Source organism: Egretta garzetta, unplaced genomic scaffold (assembly GCF_000687185.1).
Source record: "Egretta garzetta isolate BGI_Z169 unplaced genomic scaffold, ASM68718v1 scaffold154, whole genome shotgun sequence".
Lineage (NCBI taxonomy): Eukaryota > Metazoa > Chordata > Aves > Pelecaniformes > Ardeidae > Egretta > Egretta garzetta.
This window is the reverse complement of record NW_009259600.1, coordinates 8,642,405-8,660,111: the sequence shown is the minus strand read 5'-3', so window position 1 is coordinate 8,660,111 and position 17,707 is coordinate 8,642,405. Positions and strand designations below refer to the sequence as shown.

Below are 17,707 nucleotides of genomic sequence, written 5' to 3'. Positions count from 1 at the left end.
CTCTAGGGAGCCGTAACTCTGGATGTCCTGACTTTTGTGTGTTTAAAATCTCAACTGTAGCATTACAACATGGGGTTTTTTGTATTTAATTTAATTTTTTTCTTTGGGGAAAAAGAAAGTATGCTTTACCATACAGTCAAGGAGACCACATGACGGGCAGTCAAATAAATATAATGACACATTTATTTGCATGATTAAGCCATCAGACAGTCAGGTAAATGGAACGGAGTGCCTTTATTTGAATAACCTGTGAGGTATTTTGGGGCACACAAATAAAATGGGGACAGCAAGCTACAGCCCTTGAGTTTCTCGTTGTTTAAAATAGTGCAACTCTAGAGCAACTCCTCTGAAACAAATGTAAAATCGATGTGAGAACAAACGGATAAACAGCTGAAAACCTCTCTGCTTTCCCCATCCTCATCCTACACAAAAAAGCTGCTGATTTGAATGCTTTGTGAAGTACAAGATACATTACAAATGTGTCTAGGCAAAGTTCAGTGTCTCAGTGGTTAACCCGATATCTAACACAAAATGTTACAGTGCCCACACATTCTTGCTCTGTCAGGAGATCAGGAAGCTAAAACAATTTCCAAAGAGATAAAGAAGAAACATGGACAAGTTTCTCACAACTCCAAGATACTCTCTTCTTCAAAAGCATGCAACATCTGCATTGTGTGCTGTGGTTTCTACATCAACAGAAGACCAAGCGGACAGAATTGGTAGAGCAGAACACTGGGTGTGTAAGACCTGACATCCACAGTACAGACTTTTTTTTTTTTTTTTTGCTTTTATCTTGGTGGTTTTTTAGAGACTTCTGGACTAACTCTAGACTGGTCCCATAGACTAAATGCCCTACTGTGGCTGGAGTGCGTTAGGTGTGCTCTGGGAGTCTAAACTCCAATTTAGTTTCATCCAAAGGAATCGAGCCCATATGCTCTAAATCTACCCCACAACGCAAAGCAAAGCACAGTCAGTAGGCACAATCGGGAGTTCTGTTTCAAAAGTGCACTCCTAATTTGCACTGAAATGTTAACATAGGCACGCACTGTGAAGGAGAGGAAAGATGACTTAAGCTGATGAACTATGCCTTCTACATTTTTCTCAAAGTAAAAGAATAAGCCTTAGAAAAAGCACCCAGTTCTCACTTCTCCCATGGTGTGGACAGATTAATGCACCTACAGCTGGGAAAGCTTCAAGACATAATTGTGGAAATGCTTCCAAGGAAGCACATATGAATTCAGACATTACCTATAGCCCTTTATGACTCAGCCGCTGGTATGATGCTTAGTCATGAGTCCTGTGCTTATGGAGTGATGACAGAAAATGCTTCAGTATCCAGAAGTATCCAGATACCAAATAGATCTTATTTTTACCATCCAAAACAATAGTTTAATTCGACAATGGTGAGAAAAATGAACTGAGTTTTGGTTTAAATCAATCGTGAAGATAATTCAGTGCAATATTACAAGTCACAAAAGTGGAAAAAAGTGTGAAAATGACCCAAAGTGATGATTATAAGCAACGAGGTGTTATAAAACAGTTGTATCAAGCTAAGGAAAAAGTTCTTTAGCTTTCCTGTGTGGCCTTAAGCCGTGCAGTATTTTTCTTATGGGTAGCCTGATGATCAAGGCCATAAAACCAGAAAAGGTCATAACTTCCAGACCTGGTGAAATCTAGTGATTTATAGTGGAAGCACTAACCACTCCAGAAAATTGCCCCAGAAGCTGGGTATTCTGCTTTGTATCATGCCATTCCCCAGTATGACATCCTACCTTCCAGCAGATGAACTACATCACACGGGGACCTCAGCGGATACGTCTACACTGTGCACCGCTCCTTGACAAACTCCCAGGTAGTGGTCACCTGGCTACCTTACTCTCTGGCTTTCCTTGGAGAGAGGAAAGATGGAAGAAAAAGAGAGAAGGGAGAAAGTCAGCAATCTCCCTTCAAATCAAACAACGAGGGTAGCTCTGTGGATGGTTCACTAGCAATTGTTCCCAGAAGACAGTGTGGGCTAGCCTGCATCGTGTTTGGGTCCTGCTTAATGGAGTCTTCCAACACTACTGCAAATAACCACAGGTTGTCTCTGCCATACCCCAGTGCACATACCTTCGGATTCATATAATGAAATCACCACTCTAGCAGACTGAAGTACAATCCAGGCATTACACTTTGATCGGAAAAACACATCAAAAATAGCAACTTGTAGGGCCACCATGTGAGGCTCAGAAAAGTTAAACATTATGGACGTGACCAGTCTGTTTCAGAGTGCATCGGCCCCGAAAAACACGGATGTGACCAACCTTCACCAGATGGTCAACAGGGCAGGCATCACGGTCTACAGCAGACACATTTAACAGCATGAGTGTACTAAGAGCATCTTAGTTTCTTTACAGGAAACTTCTGAATACCTGGGAAGTTGCCTGAGGAGAGGTAGATAGATTAAGCCCCTCCTTGGATCTGTAATCTCAGTGAAGTGAAAGGTATTTCATGGTTATGTCACCAGGCGCAGCAGTGCAAAGGAGAGACAGTGGAGCCAATGGACTGCTTATGTAGCCCCTTGAACCTGAGCTACTATAGAGAGGAACTCCTGTAGAGGTCTCCTATCGAGAATTCTCCCATGGAGAGGAACATCAGCCATACGGTGATGTGCCAAAGTCTAGCAAGCTAGGTTACGCAGCAGGACAGTGATTCTGGTGCCAGGTAGCTGTAAATTGTCATCTCTGGCACCAGGGTACCCGCCTGGAAGCCTGTGAATACAGGGTGAGGAATACTGCTTTCCCACAGCAGGTGGGAAGTGTGCATCCATCAGGTTCACTGGCACCTTTTGGGTGACAATGTGTTACATGTTTCAACTCTGACAGAACAAATGGTTTAATAAAGAGACTTATTCACAGAATCACAGAATCACACACCATGTTGAAAATATTTAAAGCAATGCATGTTACAATAATAAGAAACCTTAATTATTCTATCACATTACCAGGAGGGATTTCACTAGCTCCCTCTGAAACAAGTAGTATCAGTCATCCAATAAAAGTTTTATTGATCAATCTAAAATGAAAATGAAACAAGCCATAACTTCTCCAGGTTCCTCATAACTACTCACAGAACATGATCTGCTAGTTACCCCTGAGCTGTAAGCTTAACATATAGGCTGCTACTTTGAAAGCATCTGAATTTCAGTAGACACCTATTCCAGTGCAGTTTTAAAAACCCCTTTGCAGCTTCTTGCTGAAGAAGCAAAAATCCAATTGCCAAGAAGAAAAGTCAAGGGATGCCAAATGCAAAGAGAACAAGAAAAACTTTTTCTGCAAAAAATTTAAAAACCAACATTGTTGTTCACTACAAAATTAAGGCTTTACCTAACCAGTACTTGTACTTCTTTAACTTCACAAGTGTGAACTTGCAAATCAGCTAAGCAGATTCCCTGTGGCAAGCTGCAACTGAGCTTTACTCAGTGGGGCACTGACTGGAGTCCCTCTCCTTTAGTATCAATTTTTATGAAACATGTAATACCTTAATAGTTCTGGGACCTCTAATCCTCAGTCAAATTTGGTTGAAATTGGCTACCAGGTTCAGAAATTATTAGACGACTGTTAGACAAGCAGCTGGACAGATGGAGGAACAGAAGAGCAATATAATCAAGACATTTTTCCTTCCTTATAAAAACAGTTTAAAAGAAAAGGGGCATGCTGAAACTATGCTGTGATTCAAGGAAAAAGCTCCTGCTGATGTTCCTATTTGATTATCAAGAATCTTCCAAAGAAGGTGGTAAAAATATCATCCCTTGAAGCCTTTCAAACATCACTTGACAAAGCATCTGTGAATATATGATAGTAAGTTACCCTGTAGTCAAAGCATTTTTATAGTGAATAATTAAGTATCTTCAGTAGAACTGGTAGACTATATACAGAGATGGTTCCTTGTCATATCTCTCTTCATGCAAGTAAATATATATGCATACATATATAACAAAGTTTATAAAGGTAGGAAACAGTTTCTAAATGAAAATCTCCTTCAGTAAGTCTTCTTAAGATAAGAAAAAAAAGTCACTGTATCAGAATGGAAACCCATAAGGCTTAAAAAGGACACTATAGGTGTCCTTCTTTAGACCAAAAATGTGTCCCTGTTGGGCTGTTTATTAAACCACCATTTCAAAGAAGTACAATGAAAATAACTGGTTTCATTTAATGTGTATCTGAATGACTCATCCTCAAAGTCAATCTGAGTATCTGGTTATTTGTCCTCTGTCATTAATCATTCTGAGGAAAAACACTCCTAACTATCTCCTCAAAGCACATATGGATAGCTTTATTGAAAAGAATGCACCCTGGCAGTTAATAAAAATCTCTTTACTTGTACAAGCTATCTGCCAGTATTCACTGTGTGTACATTTACAAAAAAAAAAGAAAAAAGAAAATACTCTTTACTCAGTCTCTCTGTCAATATTGAGCAAACTAATCTCCTTACGAAGAACCCTGCTCAAATTAGTTTCTCCTCAGCATCTTTATTGTTAAACTCCAACTTTGCAGAAATTCCTCATCTAACATTTGGGGTTGTGTTTCATTTTATTTCACAGACCTAACTACAGCAGTCTTCAACTGCTCTGAGCCCCACAGCACGCATGGACATATGGTGTTGAGATTTGGTAATGTAAATGCAACATTCATTACAGGGTCACTGGCTGGGAGGCGGTGTTAAGATTCTGGGATCACAAAAGCTAGAAGTATGATCATGTAGTTTATTGCAAAAAGACTCAGAAACATTCACTAGTATGTACACCCACAGAACTATAATACATACGGGTTATATTAAATAAATATTACCTCTCTTCAAAAAAAAAAGGCAAAATACTCTCGAATGCCATATTCATACATCAGTTCTGATTTTCACTACATTTTATTTTTATATTCAGCTTTTTATTAACAGCAAAGGGAAGAAGAGAAAGCAGGGAATAATATGGCACACACAAAAGGAAATCCCAGCTGACTGCTCATTGGTGAGCAAGAGAGAACATTTGCACTTTTAGGAAATTTTTGGATGGCTATACAGTGCTTTGGGCTTTCAATGTGCTCATCTTAGTAGTAGCTACAGGTAGGACAGGTACTACTGCTTTCCTTAAATTAATGGAATAGCTGAAAGATCAAGTTTAAAAGTCTAAAATTGCTCTTAAATTCTTATCTAAGTTAGCAGATAAAAAAGTTTATCTTTTGAAATGTGAACATCCAATCGAGGTCCTACAGGAATTAGTGGGCACTGCATGTTTTCAGCATCTTTACAAAAAATTGGAACCTTTTAATTATAAGCCAACTATAGGCCCACAAGGCGAAAGTCTAAACCCGCTCAAGTCAGTGGTAACCTCCTGCCTTCAAACCTTCCCACCGATTGCAACATGGTCAAGATTTCACCCGCAGATTTTAAAAGAGGCTTCACAGGTTACTGGAGCTATATCCTTCTGGGCTGAACGAGCTCTCGCCTCCAAAAGTTGGTTTGATTTCAAAGCTTGACAGAAAGCTGCGTGAGAACACAGAACTGTCATTGAGAAGAGGACGGAGAAGCTCTACCTAAGCAACTCCATCCCCTGTACCGGCACACTTCTCCCACGGCTGCCTGCGCGGGCCAGGCGCCAGGGCCAACGTGCTTTTGTACAGACTATAAGTAATTTCCTTCTCTCCTGGCAGCACCTCGTAAGAGCTAGCAACTGATGAGTGGATGACAGAAGGGATCCTGCTCATGAACCATGCCAGACTTCTGACAACAATGTTTAACTACCCCTGTAAAGAAAAGTTGAGGGGATACAGAGACTTAGTTACAGTACATTGCAATGAACCTTCCCATCCGTGTTGCCTGTAGGACCATTAAAAAGAATTTTTTGTTCAGTGCAGCCAATGAAAATCCACCAAAGTTTCCAGTTTTCCTGTGTACACTTGGCAAACTGGTTTATGGGGCATGCAGCCTAAGACCCCGGAGAACTGCCTGGTCTTGCCAACTTTTCGCTTAGGGACAACTCATAGCATCACCACAGATTTTTGTTTTGCCAATCACAGTCCTGCACAGATGTACTGACACCAGGAACTTTCAAAATAATTAAGACCTGCAGCCCCAAGCCACAGGGGACACAGGGACGATAGCAGAATAACTGGAAAGATTAATGATGCCTCCTTGGAAAAATACAATGTAAAGTGAAATGTAGATTAAAACAAACGGAAAAATGAGGTAATTTTATTTGCTAAGTGAATTGAAAGCTGCCATTTCAGCCAGCAATCCTGCATACTGCCTTTGTCTTTAGTTACCCAGTAATGGTTAAAACAATTTTTACCTGCATTCTCTGCACTTCAGTGAATTAAATTACTCAACCTATTTGTTTACAGAAGTTTTACCATTCTGTGTCATGAACGATTCTAAGCGTACGCTGCTAAGAACTAGTTTCTTCAGTTTAAAGACAAAACTCATACTCATGTCCAGAAAGATCTGAAGGACTAGTGAACAGGGGCAACTGATCAGTCTTTGTCCTACTGAAACATTACCAAAACTACAGTGAAAGTTGCTTTAACACAAATATGCCTGGAGTGAAATTTTTCTCCTCCTTGCTCAATGGTAACATCCAAAAAAGCACATCTAAACCTCTCTCTTTTGAAAGAAGTTAGATTTAAGGTGTCAAACTCAGGATGCTGTGGCACATTAAACTGGGTTTCAGAGCTGGCCACTACTTCTCAAGCTCAGGTCATGAGGCCTTGCTGGAATTCAGTCATTTTGTGTTCTTTCACTGCTAAAAACCACCAAGGTGACAGTGCCAACGACCTTGATAACGGCTAATGTGATTTCAGCACTTAAAACTCAGAAACGATGGCCATGATGAAACCTGATCCTGGATTACTCACCTGTATTTCTGCATGTAAATTGCATCAAGTTGTACTTGAAGCACGTAAGAGCTATTTTGCAATTTGCCTTACATTCAAAATCATATTCCCACAGTCACTGAGGAGAGGGCAGGTATTATTGCAGCTTTGGAAAAGGTTAACACCTGTGCCAGGACACAGGCTGGCCTGAAACTAAGAAATATGCCACCTCTAAACACATGTGACAAGCAAAGACAAAGAGCTTCCAAAATTAGAGAGAAAATCAATCTGCAAGATGCTCCTTTCTATTATTCCACTTTGGGCAGACTCTGTAGATGCCTGCTCTAAGTGCTGCACTAAAGGGCTGGTATCGTCTAGGAGATGAGATGCTCATAAGATGCAATGGTTTACAGGGCATTAGATCTGCTGCATTATTTCTGATCTCTGAAAGGCTTTGTGAAATACTGGCAAATATTTCTGCTTTTCTACAAGAACTTTGGATTTCCAAATCGACAGTTTGGATTGTTACAATAAATCTGCATTTGCCATACCTGCATTTCTATTTAGTATGTTTGCTTTCAATGGCAAAATCATATATAAGGAACATAAAAGCAAAAGGTGATCAATCACATACAGGATGTATGTGCAAAAGTTTGGTCATAGAGTTACACCTGGCATGATCAGAGTTGCTTACATGTATGTAGTTGGCACCAAAAATATACTGAGTAAAAAAGTATTTCTTGGAGGAAAATTTTTGTGTGTGCTCTCTTCACTCAAACTATGAGACAATTCCCTTTTTTTACATGATCTGAACTATATCAGGAACATTTTAATCCTAAATTAACATAACCTGAAGTTAGTTATTCCTCTTTTGCAACACTGTTATAAAGATCTGCAGAAACAGAAGGATTTTCCTTGGTATAATTTTTTTGCTAATAAAAACTATCACACTTGAGCTCATGGAATTAAGTGTGCATTGATCAGTCTTGTTCACACTTGTTCAGCAAGTAGTTCCATTAAAATGAATGAACCAGCTACCGCTTCAGCAATGTCTTGATCCACAGCCTAAAAATGTCTCTCTCTTAATCTCAGTATAACTAATGTAAACAGAAAAATATACTGTGCTATGACCAGTGAAATCTGAAAGACAAAGTGCATTGAACTGTACTCCAAGTTATTTTGACCTCTGTATGATTAAAAAACTGGGAAAGTGAATTTCATTCCAGTGAACTGAGGTGGCATGTTGTTGTTTGTAAGGCAGCCTGTTGAATCATCCCTTACTTCCAAACCCTTTGGGAGTGGCCCAAGCGGTATTTAATTACAGTTCTGTTAGCAAACCTTAGAAGTATACTAAATTCTGAAGGGATGGATTAGCTAGTAATATGCATGCAAATACAAAGACACCTTGTAAGACATCCTCCCAGTGTTCTGCAGTTTGCACACTAAGGTGTAGTGTGTACTCTGGAACCCTATTACCTGCAAAATATTCTGCTTCGGGCTGTTTCATATGAGCTTCTGGTATCAAGAGAGGCAGCCGGTCATCTTATTGGCTTATCTATGAAAAAGAGATATCCCCTCTATTTATGTCAACATCATGTAAATCAGCTTGAACACTTTCATTAAGGGATATCATGACATTTTGTACCTACATAGACAGATGAATGTTTCAAAATCTACATCCTGTGACCCTCGGGCAGGGCAGAGCAACACATGGATGAAAAGAAACTAGCTTCTATAACAGCAATAGCTAGAGCCAGTCAGTTTTTATTTGAGCTCAGGGTATACAGCTATTGAAGACATTTTCAGTATTTGCAGTAACAGCTGTGATTCCTATACACATTTTGCCAATGGGAGGACAAGCATTTTCCTCTGAGTAACTAATCATGCCTCCAAGGGGCTGTGTGAGCAACACAGGCATGCTTTTAAGGGAGTAGAGAACGCTACTTTTGCTACAATCTTGACCTAAGCCCAGAAGAGCAAGGCCCTTAGGGTCGTCATTTCAAGCAGCACTACCCACACCTTTCCCCTCAGTCATGCGCTAGATCTTTACTTCACCACTATGGGAAAAGAAGTATGAACAAGTTAGTTTCTGCTTTTACATTTCTCATGATTTCAGCAGTTCTTAAAGTCTGATACGCAAAAAGGTCTTGTTAGAGACTGATTACAGGCTGGTTGCCAGAAAGATCAAATAAGGTATTTTAAGCTTCATCAACCATATGGATGTGCCTTGTCTTTTTAGAGGATGTATTTTTCCCTGAGGATTTCCAGCATTTTAGAGTTCTACTATATTAAGTAGAATTTATAATAATTTCAGATAAATATAGGATGACTGTGAGACTCAGCACGGAAGTCCACAAAACTGACAGCAATTGTCCAAAAGTGCCAAGTTCTTTGATGCTAAATTTAACTTGTGTGATTATATTTTCAACTGTAGATACATTACACAGCAATTATTAATAAAACAGAGTTCAAGGCTTGTGCACACTTGACTAGCTGCAAATACTTCTTGAAAAAGCTTGTTTTGTCTTCATGTCCCGTGGCTGAACCACCAATAGCCGCCTCCCACCCCTCAACACACACACTCGTGTTCTGCAACCGTATCTACAAGTTCTCCTTATCTACTTGTATTTGTTTTCTGTTGGACAAGTGACATAACGCTCTACATCTTGCAGCTAGATACATACCTGACGGGCTGGCTAACATGTAAATGGCGTCCAGCAAATCCAGCTGAAAAGCAAGTCTCTCATCCTCTGGCAGATGAACAAATAGGTTCAGGGGCTGCCTTCAGTCCCTGGAACTACTGCAGGAGGTTTTCCCTTCTGGGATCTCTACCCTACTTTTAAACTTCACTGAACTGGCCTGCAGGTTAAACAACTGTTACAAAGGGACTAACAGAGGTACCTGTGGCATGATTGCAGAAGCCTTACTTCCTCAGTGAACTGGGTTAAAAACTGACTCGCACCTCATTGCATAAATTACTACACGTGATGTAATGGCTGTTGAATGCAAGAGTAACTATTCATCTGAGCAGTTAAACTAAGGTTTTACTAGGTTATGCTCATGGGAGGGAAAAGGCAGTGGCTCTAAGTTTTAACAATCCACCTACCTCACTAACTCACAATTTCCACTATTTCAATTCTTCTAAAGCCAGTGAAGTCCACTGCAAAGGGCTCCACAATGGGATGTCAGTCCACAGCTCTGGCAAGGAATAACCTTACATGTTCAAAAATCCCCCTTCAAGCCCTTCCGATCTATACCTGAAAGAAGACTGGGATGAATAGAATAAGATGTTTATTCCTTATACAGTGTTACTGAAATGTGTAAATTAGGAATTTCTCCTAAAATAGAAATATTGTCCTGAAAATGTTCTGAATCTTAGGTAGAAACATGGGAAGTTAAAAAACTGTAATAATGCATATCACATAATGATAAGCAGCCCTTAAACCAAAGCCCCCAAAGCCTCTAGAGGAAAATACCTATTAAGCGCATGATGACAGTCACTAAAATTCTTCAAAATGTGTGAGCTTAGGAATATAAAAAAGTGGAAGATACCAGTACTACAGTATCTAGAATATTATTTCCCCAATATTATCTCCCAATAATCTGCAGCAGTTTCTTTTAAAACCAATGCTGTGCTCTTGTTTGTGTGCCACGTAACACACGTGCACAGTAACCATGAGTGCCACAAATAAATGTCAGGAAAACCCCACAGTTTTTATTAATTCACAGCAACCTCAGAGCACACAAAGAGCACAGGATCAGTCCCACTGTCTTCACGTTCTTTAGCCATGTCGCCATTAACAATAACTTCAAAGGAGATGCTGCCCTACCCAACTTCATTTCAGCCCCGGAAAAGTCTCCCTGTGACTTCCAAGAGAGCTGGGCACAGTTTTATAAGAATTATATTTGCCTTGTAGACTGATTTGCATTTTATGCCCAAGTTAAATAATACCAAAACCCCTACGAGACACAAAAGTTCCTAGAACCTGCATTCTGCCCTGCCTTTACTCCTCACAGTCCTGAGGCATACAAATGTAATGAACTAATTTTTGGCAAGTTTTGTTCATCAGTTAAATGTTTATCTTTTTTTAAACTAAAACAAGTATGCTCAATCAAAATTGAAGCTTGGAAACATTGCTGGGAAGCTAGCTACTAAAAGGTCTACTATAGAAGCGCCAAAAAAAGAAGGAATTCATAGCAAGTGGGAGAGAGCAAATGTCCCATTAATTCCCACAATTAATATGGACAGGTCAAAACCAACACTGTAGCATGCAAGTAATAACTGCTGATTTATTGCACATCGCAAGCTTTTCTTGGAGGAACACAGAGGACAAAATTTGTAAGCCAGTTGTATTTTTATTGAAGTATCGTAAGACACCAGGGCCTCAGGGGTGTAGTCCCACCCGATGAGCAATACGCAATGCAGCACATGCACTTTGGGAATGGCCGTACATGTGCACAGCCTCCCCCACGCCGCCTACTGCCACATTTGGCATCAAGATAAAACAGAGGGTCCTGCCAAAAGCAGAAGTTCAAGAGGAAACCACAGCCTCTCTAAACAGCAGCGATAGCAGCCCCTAGAAACAAGTGCATAGGCACAGGCCATCCACAGCAGTGAATATATGGTATAGAGCACACATGCATCCAGCAGATGCAAACCTCCTCCCACGCATGAACGTGAAAACCTTCCAAATCCTTCCCCCACTTGCTGTGTTTTGTTCTGGGAGCTCATCCTTCTCTTAGCAGACAAAACTTCAACCTAAAGCTCTACTTACATATGATCACGAAGAAGTTTACTGTTAAGAGTAACACCTGAATACATAAAAAAACCCCCTAGTTTAATTGCAGGAAGAAAACGGCGAGCATAATTTGCTCTTATGTAACTACACATGCAAACGTAACTTTACCCTTCATGACAACAGCTATGACAATTACATTTTATTTAAAGTGTATGCCATTGCTTTTAGATGTAGATGTGCTCACAGTATTTGAAATGTAAAGTAAATATATTATTGCTGTAGTTGTGCTGTACTTCCTGACCAAATTTCCTTAAAATGTGATGCATACACTGAGAAGACTTCCCCCCCTCCTTCAGGGATATATTAAATATCTTGGGAACACACTGCCCCAAGCAATGGTTCTTTTCAATATTGGATACACAAGAATATGTCCCAGAGTTTTCACTATCCTCTGGATTTGTTCCCAGAATAACTTCAGGAAATTTCTAGGCCTTTCTGTACAAGTAAGCTTTTCTAAAATACTCTTTGGGAATAGATTCTAGAAGCAGATGGATCACAAACATTGGAGCCCAGCAGGAAAAATATTATTAGCAAAGTCAGCATTTATACACTTGTACTTCTTTAGGACTTTTCTTTTTTAAAAAAGTGATGAGTTATTGGTGAAAAACTAACATCACCCATTTTGGTCTTCCTAGTCGTATCTGTGGCATCCCACTATATTTGTCTCGTATCTTCATCCTGCTTACTTTCACAATGTTTTCTGAATTTGTACTGAGGAGACAATGCTCTGCCTCATTTGATTAAATAATTAGATTTCACGTCACTTTCTTGTCTGTGTTGAACAAAATGTGTCTCTTGTCCTTTTTCGAAAGATCAGCCCTTAGAGATGTAGCGAGTTTTCAGAAAATAAAGTGCAAAAAAAGCGAGAAGTCGGTGATGAATCTCAAGGCCTAGTAATTCCAATTCCCTCAGAAACCGTACCAGCTGTGTTTTGTCTGACATTACAAAAGATAGATACATGTGAATTATACTCTGCTGGAGGTGAATATGGAAGCATATTAAAAAGCAGTACCATTTCAATTGGATTTCCCAGTTCCTGCCCTTTGAATCAGGTTTTTTTCTATCCCACATACAATGTTTATCAAACCTTTTCAAGACTGGAAAGGATGAAATACTTTCACAGGAAAACAGACTGGCCAATATTTGGGGAATAGGTCCTTAATTCTTAAATATTTCTAAAATGCTGTAACAAGAAGAGATTTTTTTAAGTGTTTCATATTAACATATTTATTCGCTGCATTTGACTTAATCTGTAACTACAGTAATTTCATATTTACATCTGACATAACTATGGATCAAAATTTACATGGAAACATTTGCTTGAACATAATTGCACTTGCAAGCATTCTCTCCCACTAATATTTAAACCCTTATCTCAAACTATTCTGAGAAAAACCATTGATGTATAGCTAAACAACTTGGCAGTCAGAAAAAGCAGTATTTCAACAATTCTTCAACTTATTGTTGTCTCAGCACAAAAAAGCCCACACTCACTTTATGAAAAATATTACAACATCTCTAGGGTGTATAAAACAAATTGTTTTTAATGCAGCAGTTTTGGCTCATATTAAAAGCATGTGGAGATTACTGTCTCTCTTTTTGAAGGTAAAATGAGCTAACTCTGCCAACACTTAGAGGAAAAGTTCTGATGTTCTTAAGTACTCTAAAAAAGCCTAGACCCCAAATTTTTCTTTTTAGTGACAATGTAGATACCACGTGAAACACTACACACATAATATTTAAAATTTATGTAATAGGTTATTTTTTAAAGCTTTCAGGCCTAAGCAAGAAATTTAATTTCTAATTTCATTCTAAATAGGTCCTTCTAATAAACCAACATTATTTCCAGGATACAATCAACCAGTTTGATCTGCTATTAGAAGCAAAGTGTCAATAAATACATGCATTTTTATACTGTTTTGCAAATGAATATTGAATAGAATACTGCCACCTTTTGGCTATGACCCGGACTTAAAAATGAGACTTCTCTGTAAACCTAAAACCATTTGACATATAATGATTATTCTAAAGAATTCAGTATGTCAATAGGCTAACATTATGCTTATCATTAACGTTGCTGATGCAGGAATAAAACTTTTCATACTTAACTGCATAGTATTATCCTATTATCTTTTCGATAATGAGCAAGCACTTTCACAAGGGCTTTTGTCTTTAGCAGAAAAGAAGCAGGCATAGCTTTGACATTAAGCTAATAGAATTACTACTTTACAATCATGGCAATTCCTCAACTGCTTAGGGTAAAATAGTAATACTTTTGTGTAATTCATACACTCAACTTCGTAACTATTGATTCACTAATTCTCAGAAAATTCTTACTGGAGAATTGTTGAGTCTAATATTAACATACAAGCATTTTAAAACACAGGTGAAAGGCACGTAAGTTTTTCAGCAACTCCAAAAGAAGGGCTCTAAAGTCTTTTACCATGAACAGATGATGACACTAGAAAAGGCAGTGCAGAAAAATACAGGGTCTGGGATTTGGGGTTAATCCCTAGCAAGTGTTCCAAATCATCGCAGAGAGATTCTCCCAACTGTGAGCTAATGAGGTTTCAATTTAATTCATTTATGCTGAATAAATTAAAAAAGAGGATTTGATCCATCTTTGGGGAAGAGTCTGTTTGATTAAAAAGTTCAGGAAAACAAGCACTCCCTTTTCTGGTTCAGTATTTGTATTATGAATTGGGGTGACTGACTACTAAGCTACATGGAAGGATGATCATATATCTAAGGGCTACTTTAAATGAGACCTTACAAGCCTACAAGTAGTTTACTGTGAATTCAGCTACCTAAACTCTCCAGTTTTGCACTGTCAGAAAATAACTAGTTAACTTGATGAAAAAAACCAAAGAAAACCCTAAGTTCCCCTAATTTAAAAGAAGAAAGGTTCCTATCCAACGCCCTGTAAAATGCTAATGCCGTAGTTAAGTGGAATATGATTTTCAATTGTAAGCTTTTTCAACAATCATGCTTTAAAGAACATGTTAAAAAGCAATAACCACAACTCATTTTGCTACTGTAAAGGCAGGGCTCTCATATCAGCCTTCTTCCTAGTATTGCAAATGCTTTATGTAGAACCTTTATTAAACCATATCAGAATTAAGTAGGGGGAACTCACTAGCCTGGAATCTTAATTTCCATTTACAAGGATAAACATTTCAAAATACATACTGACAAGGGCATTTTGGAATTGCAAGGCATCATTCACATTTAGAGAAGAACAAACAGCAGGATACACAATACATACACTTTTAGCCACCAATACACTAGTTTCCCCTCTTAAACCAATCCTATTTAAAATATCTGCATTTTTCCAACTATTGCCTATTGGCACACGGAGTTTTTACACGTAGACCATCCCAATTTTCTGATCAAAACTGTGCATGCTCAGCTTGAAACAATTTACACAGAAAAACAGTCCTTCATAATTAAGCAATGTATAAACAATTTCATTTTAGACACTTTTTTCCTCATCTGTCCTATTCAAAACCAAAATAATCTGAAAAGGACAACTAGTACTATTTACAAACTACTTGTATTTTGGAAACAGAATTTTAAGCAGCATTTACCTTTGACAAATAGCCCTCACTAACCTTTACAAATTTGCCTGTAGGGATAAAATGACAAATGACTCTCACAATGGGGCTTATTAGACTCCTAACGTGGCCCTTCAGGATATACTATTTCAGATTATATCAGCAATTCCATTTTTCAGGGCCTAATAACTCAGCTTGAAAAAAATAACCAATCAAAAAAAACCAAACAGAAAACTCACACACACCTTCCCTGTGGGATGAGATTTAGCACATAACATCATGAAGGGAATTTGCTTCAACAACTTAAAAACGTATCACAGTTTCATGACATTCTTTGCCTGTATGCAGCTCGTGATGCCTGTATTTCTGAAACATGACATTGTAAAATATTAGCATAGGCAACTGAAATGTTTTCAGTATTTTAGGACGGGAAAGAAGAATTGGACCTCTCATACTCCTTTAAATGTGATTTAGCATAGTAGGGAAAATGCTGTTCTGCTGCAGGCAGTAATATTATCTGTCGTGCTAATGCTCTGGTCCAAATCCTCTATCTGTTTCTGATCCCCTAAAACCCACTGAAATCAACTGATCCTTCCCACTGCCTTCAACAGGTTTGGATGAAACCCCCTAAGATTGTATCATGCTGCAGGAGACTAGTCTACAAGGATACGATACCGGACATTTAGCAATACCACTCTTGTCAGGCAAGGAGGGAATAACTACTGAGATCTAAGCCGTCATGTTCTGTTGACTGAAAACACTAATATAAATTGTGCAGATCAGTATTTACTAAGCGTACAACAGTGAGAAAGGAAAGTCAGCTTTCCTTTCACTTTCCTTGCTGAGGCTGCATTTAGAATGGGGATTCTGAGCCAGTTCATACTGGGAGAGGCAATCACATCATCTCAGTAGCTAATCTCCCTTTATTGTCCAAGGAGAGAGAAGCCCACAACCACAGGGTGAATTTGATAATTTGACAGGAGTGCCTATATCATTCCTCCTTCTACTGCTTGTTCCTAAAGCAGCCAGCTGGGTCTTTGTTTATTACAGTATCTGCTATAAAGCCCAATTTAAGTGGCGGACTCAGTAGATGCACTTTAATAACAAGTTAATGTCATCACTTCAGACACTCCTTCAGTAATAACAATTTCTCCTCACTGTAGGCTGCATTTTCTATTATTTTATCCACTTTTAACTTTATTATAAAATCTTTCAAGATGCTATTAAAACTAAATTCGCTGAGAGTTCAAAGTGTCCAGGCGATACAGTACAATCGATAAAGAGCGAGAATAGAAGAGCTGGAAAACGTGAGAATACCTGGCTCTCAAAAACCTTAACACAGAGCTGGTAACAAATGTATAAAGGGTGTCTTGAAAACAAACAAACAAAAAGAATCAGACCCAAAATAAACTTCGCCTGCTCACTGCTGTCTATACCCTACACCCTTCAGGAGCGTAGGAGAGTACCTCCTACCCACACGTGCTCTGCTTCAAAGGCACTGAGTTCATCTCACATTTTGTAAGGCAGCAATCTCTCTGCTGCTCCACCTTCCTGCCTCTTTGGATGTGTCTAGACTGCTCTGCGAGCTCTGTGGTCTCTTGGTCCCAGCCTTCACCCCTGGATTTTCTACCCAAGGAAGAAAGTGCACTTAGATCTCCTTCTGATATGGAAAAAGATGACAGGGTGCACAGGGAGTACAGAGCTCTTCAAGAGCACAGAGAATTTGTTTCCCTTTCTATCCATAGGCTACTTACTGCATTTTTTGTGCCTTACCTATCTGTAATGCTTCAACTCACGTCCTGTTCTGTGACTTGTTCCAGCAAATGTTTTAGTTGCTGTTTCTCTTACTCATTTTTATCCCTATTTGGATCTGTTGTACCATCTCCCACATTGTACCCCACAAAAATTGTCCTCAGTTTATTTCTTTGAGCTGCCTTTGCATAATTTATTATCTCCGTATGATCTTCTAGTAATATTTTTACACAACTTTATCTCATGTATCAATCATCCATTCTACATATTGTCCCACAATTATCACAATGAATGTAGGCTACTGCAGCTGTGGAAGAACAATGCCTTCAAAGACAGCTCTCGAACAAAAGAAGAGAAATGAACATCTTCACCACAACCCCCGCCCCCGTGAGAAATTCTGCTTTCCACTGTCTTAGACTCATTACCGACTGGAGGCCCCTACAACAATTAAGTACTGCAAGAGACCAGACTGAGGTCAGATCTTTTCCTCTTTCCTTGGTTCTGCCACCAATCTATTGTGCTAGCTCTGAGTAAGTCTTTATCATCTCCCTGCTTCAATTTTCCTCCTCAACAAATGCGCCTAAAATGTTATCCCTCCTGCAGAAGTTAATTTGAGATGAGTAGAGGGAGCACTGTAAGACTGGAATGTTTTTCTTGTAGTTAGCATGGTGACTCAGTCCACTTCCCATGGACAAAGCCTGAGAGCAGTGAGTTTCTTTTTGTATTTTAAGGCATCTTTGGTGCATTACTGTTGTAAGGG

General features: G+C 39.0%; 1 protein-coding gene across 2 annotated transcripts in view; it reads left to right on the top strand.

The window, feature by feature from the left end:
- Window positions 1–12,617: 12,617 nt before the first annotated feature.
- EIF3E (eukaryotic translation initiation factor 3 subunit E) overlaps window positions 12,618–17,707 on the top strand; it is a 41,715-nt gene continuing 36,625 nt past the window's right edge. For both annotated transcript variants that reach the window (XM_035893816.1, XM_009638393.2), the window contains exon 1: window positions 12,618–12,622. The gene's annotated coding sequence lies outside the window, so the exon portion shown is untranslated. The remainder of the gene's footprint in view (window positions 12,623–17,707) is intronic.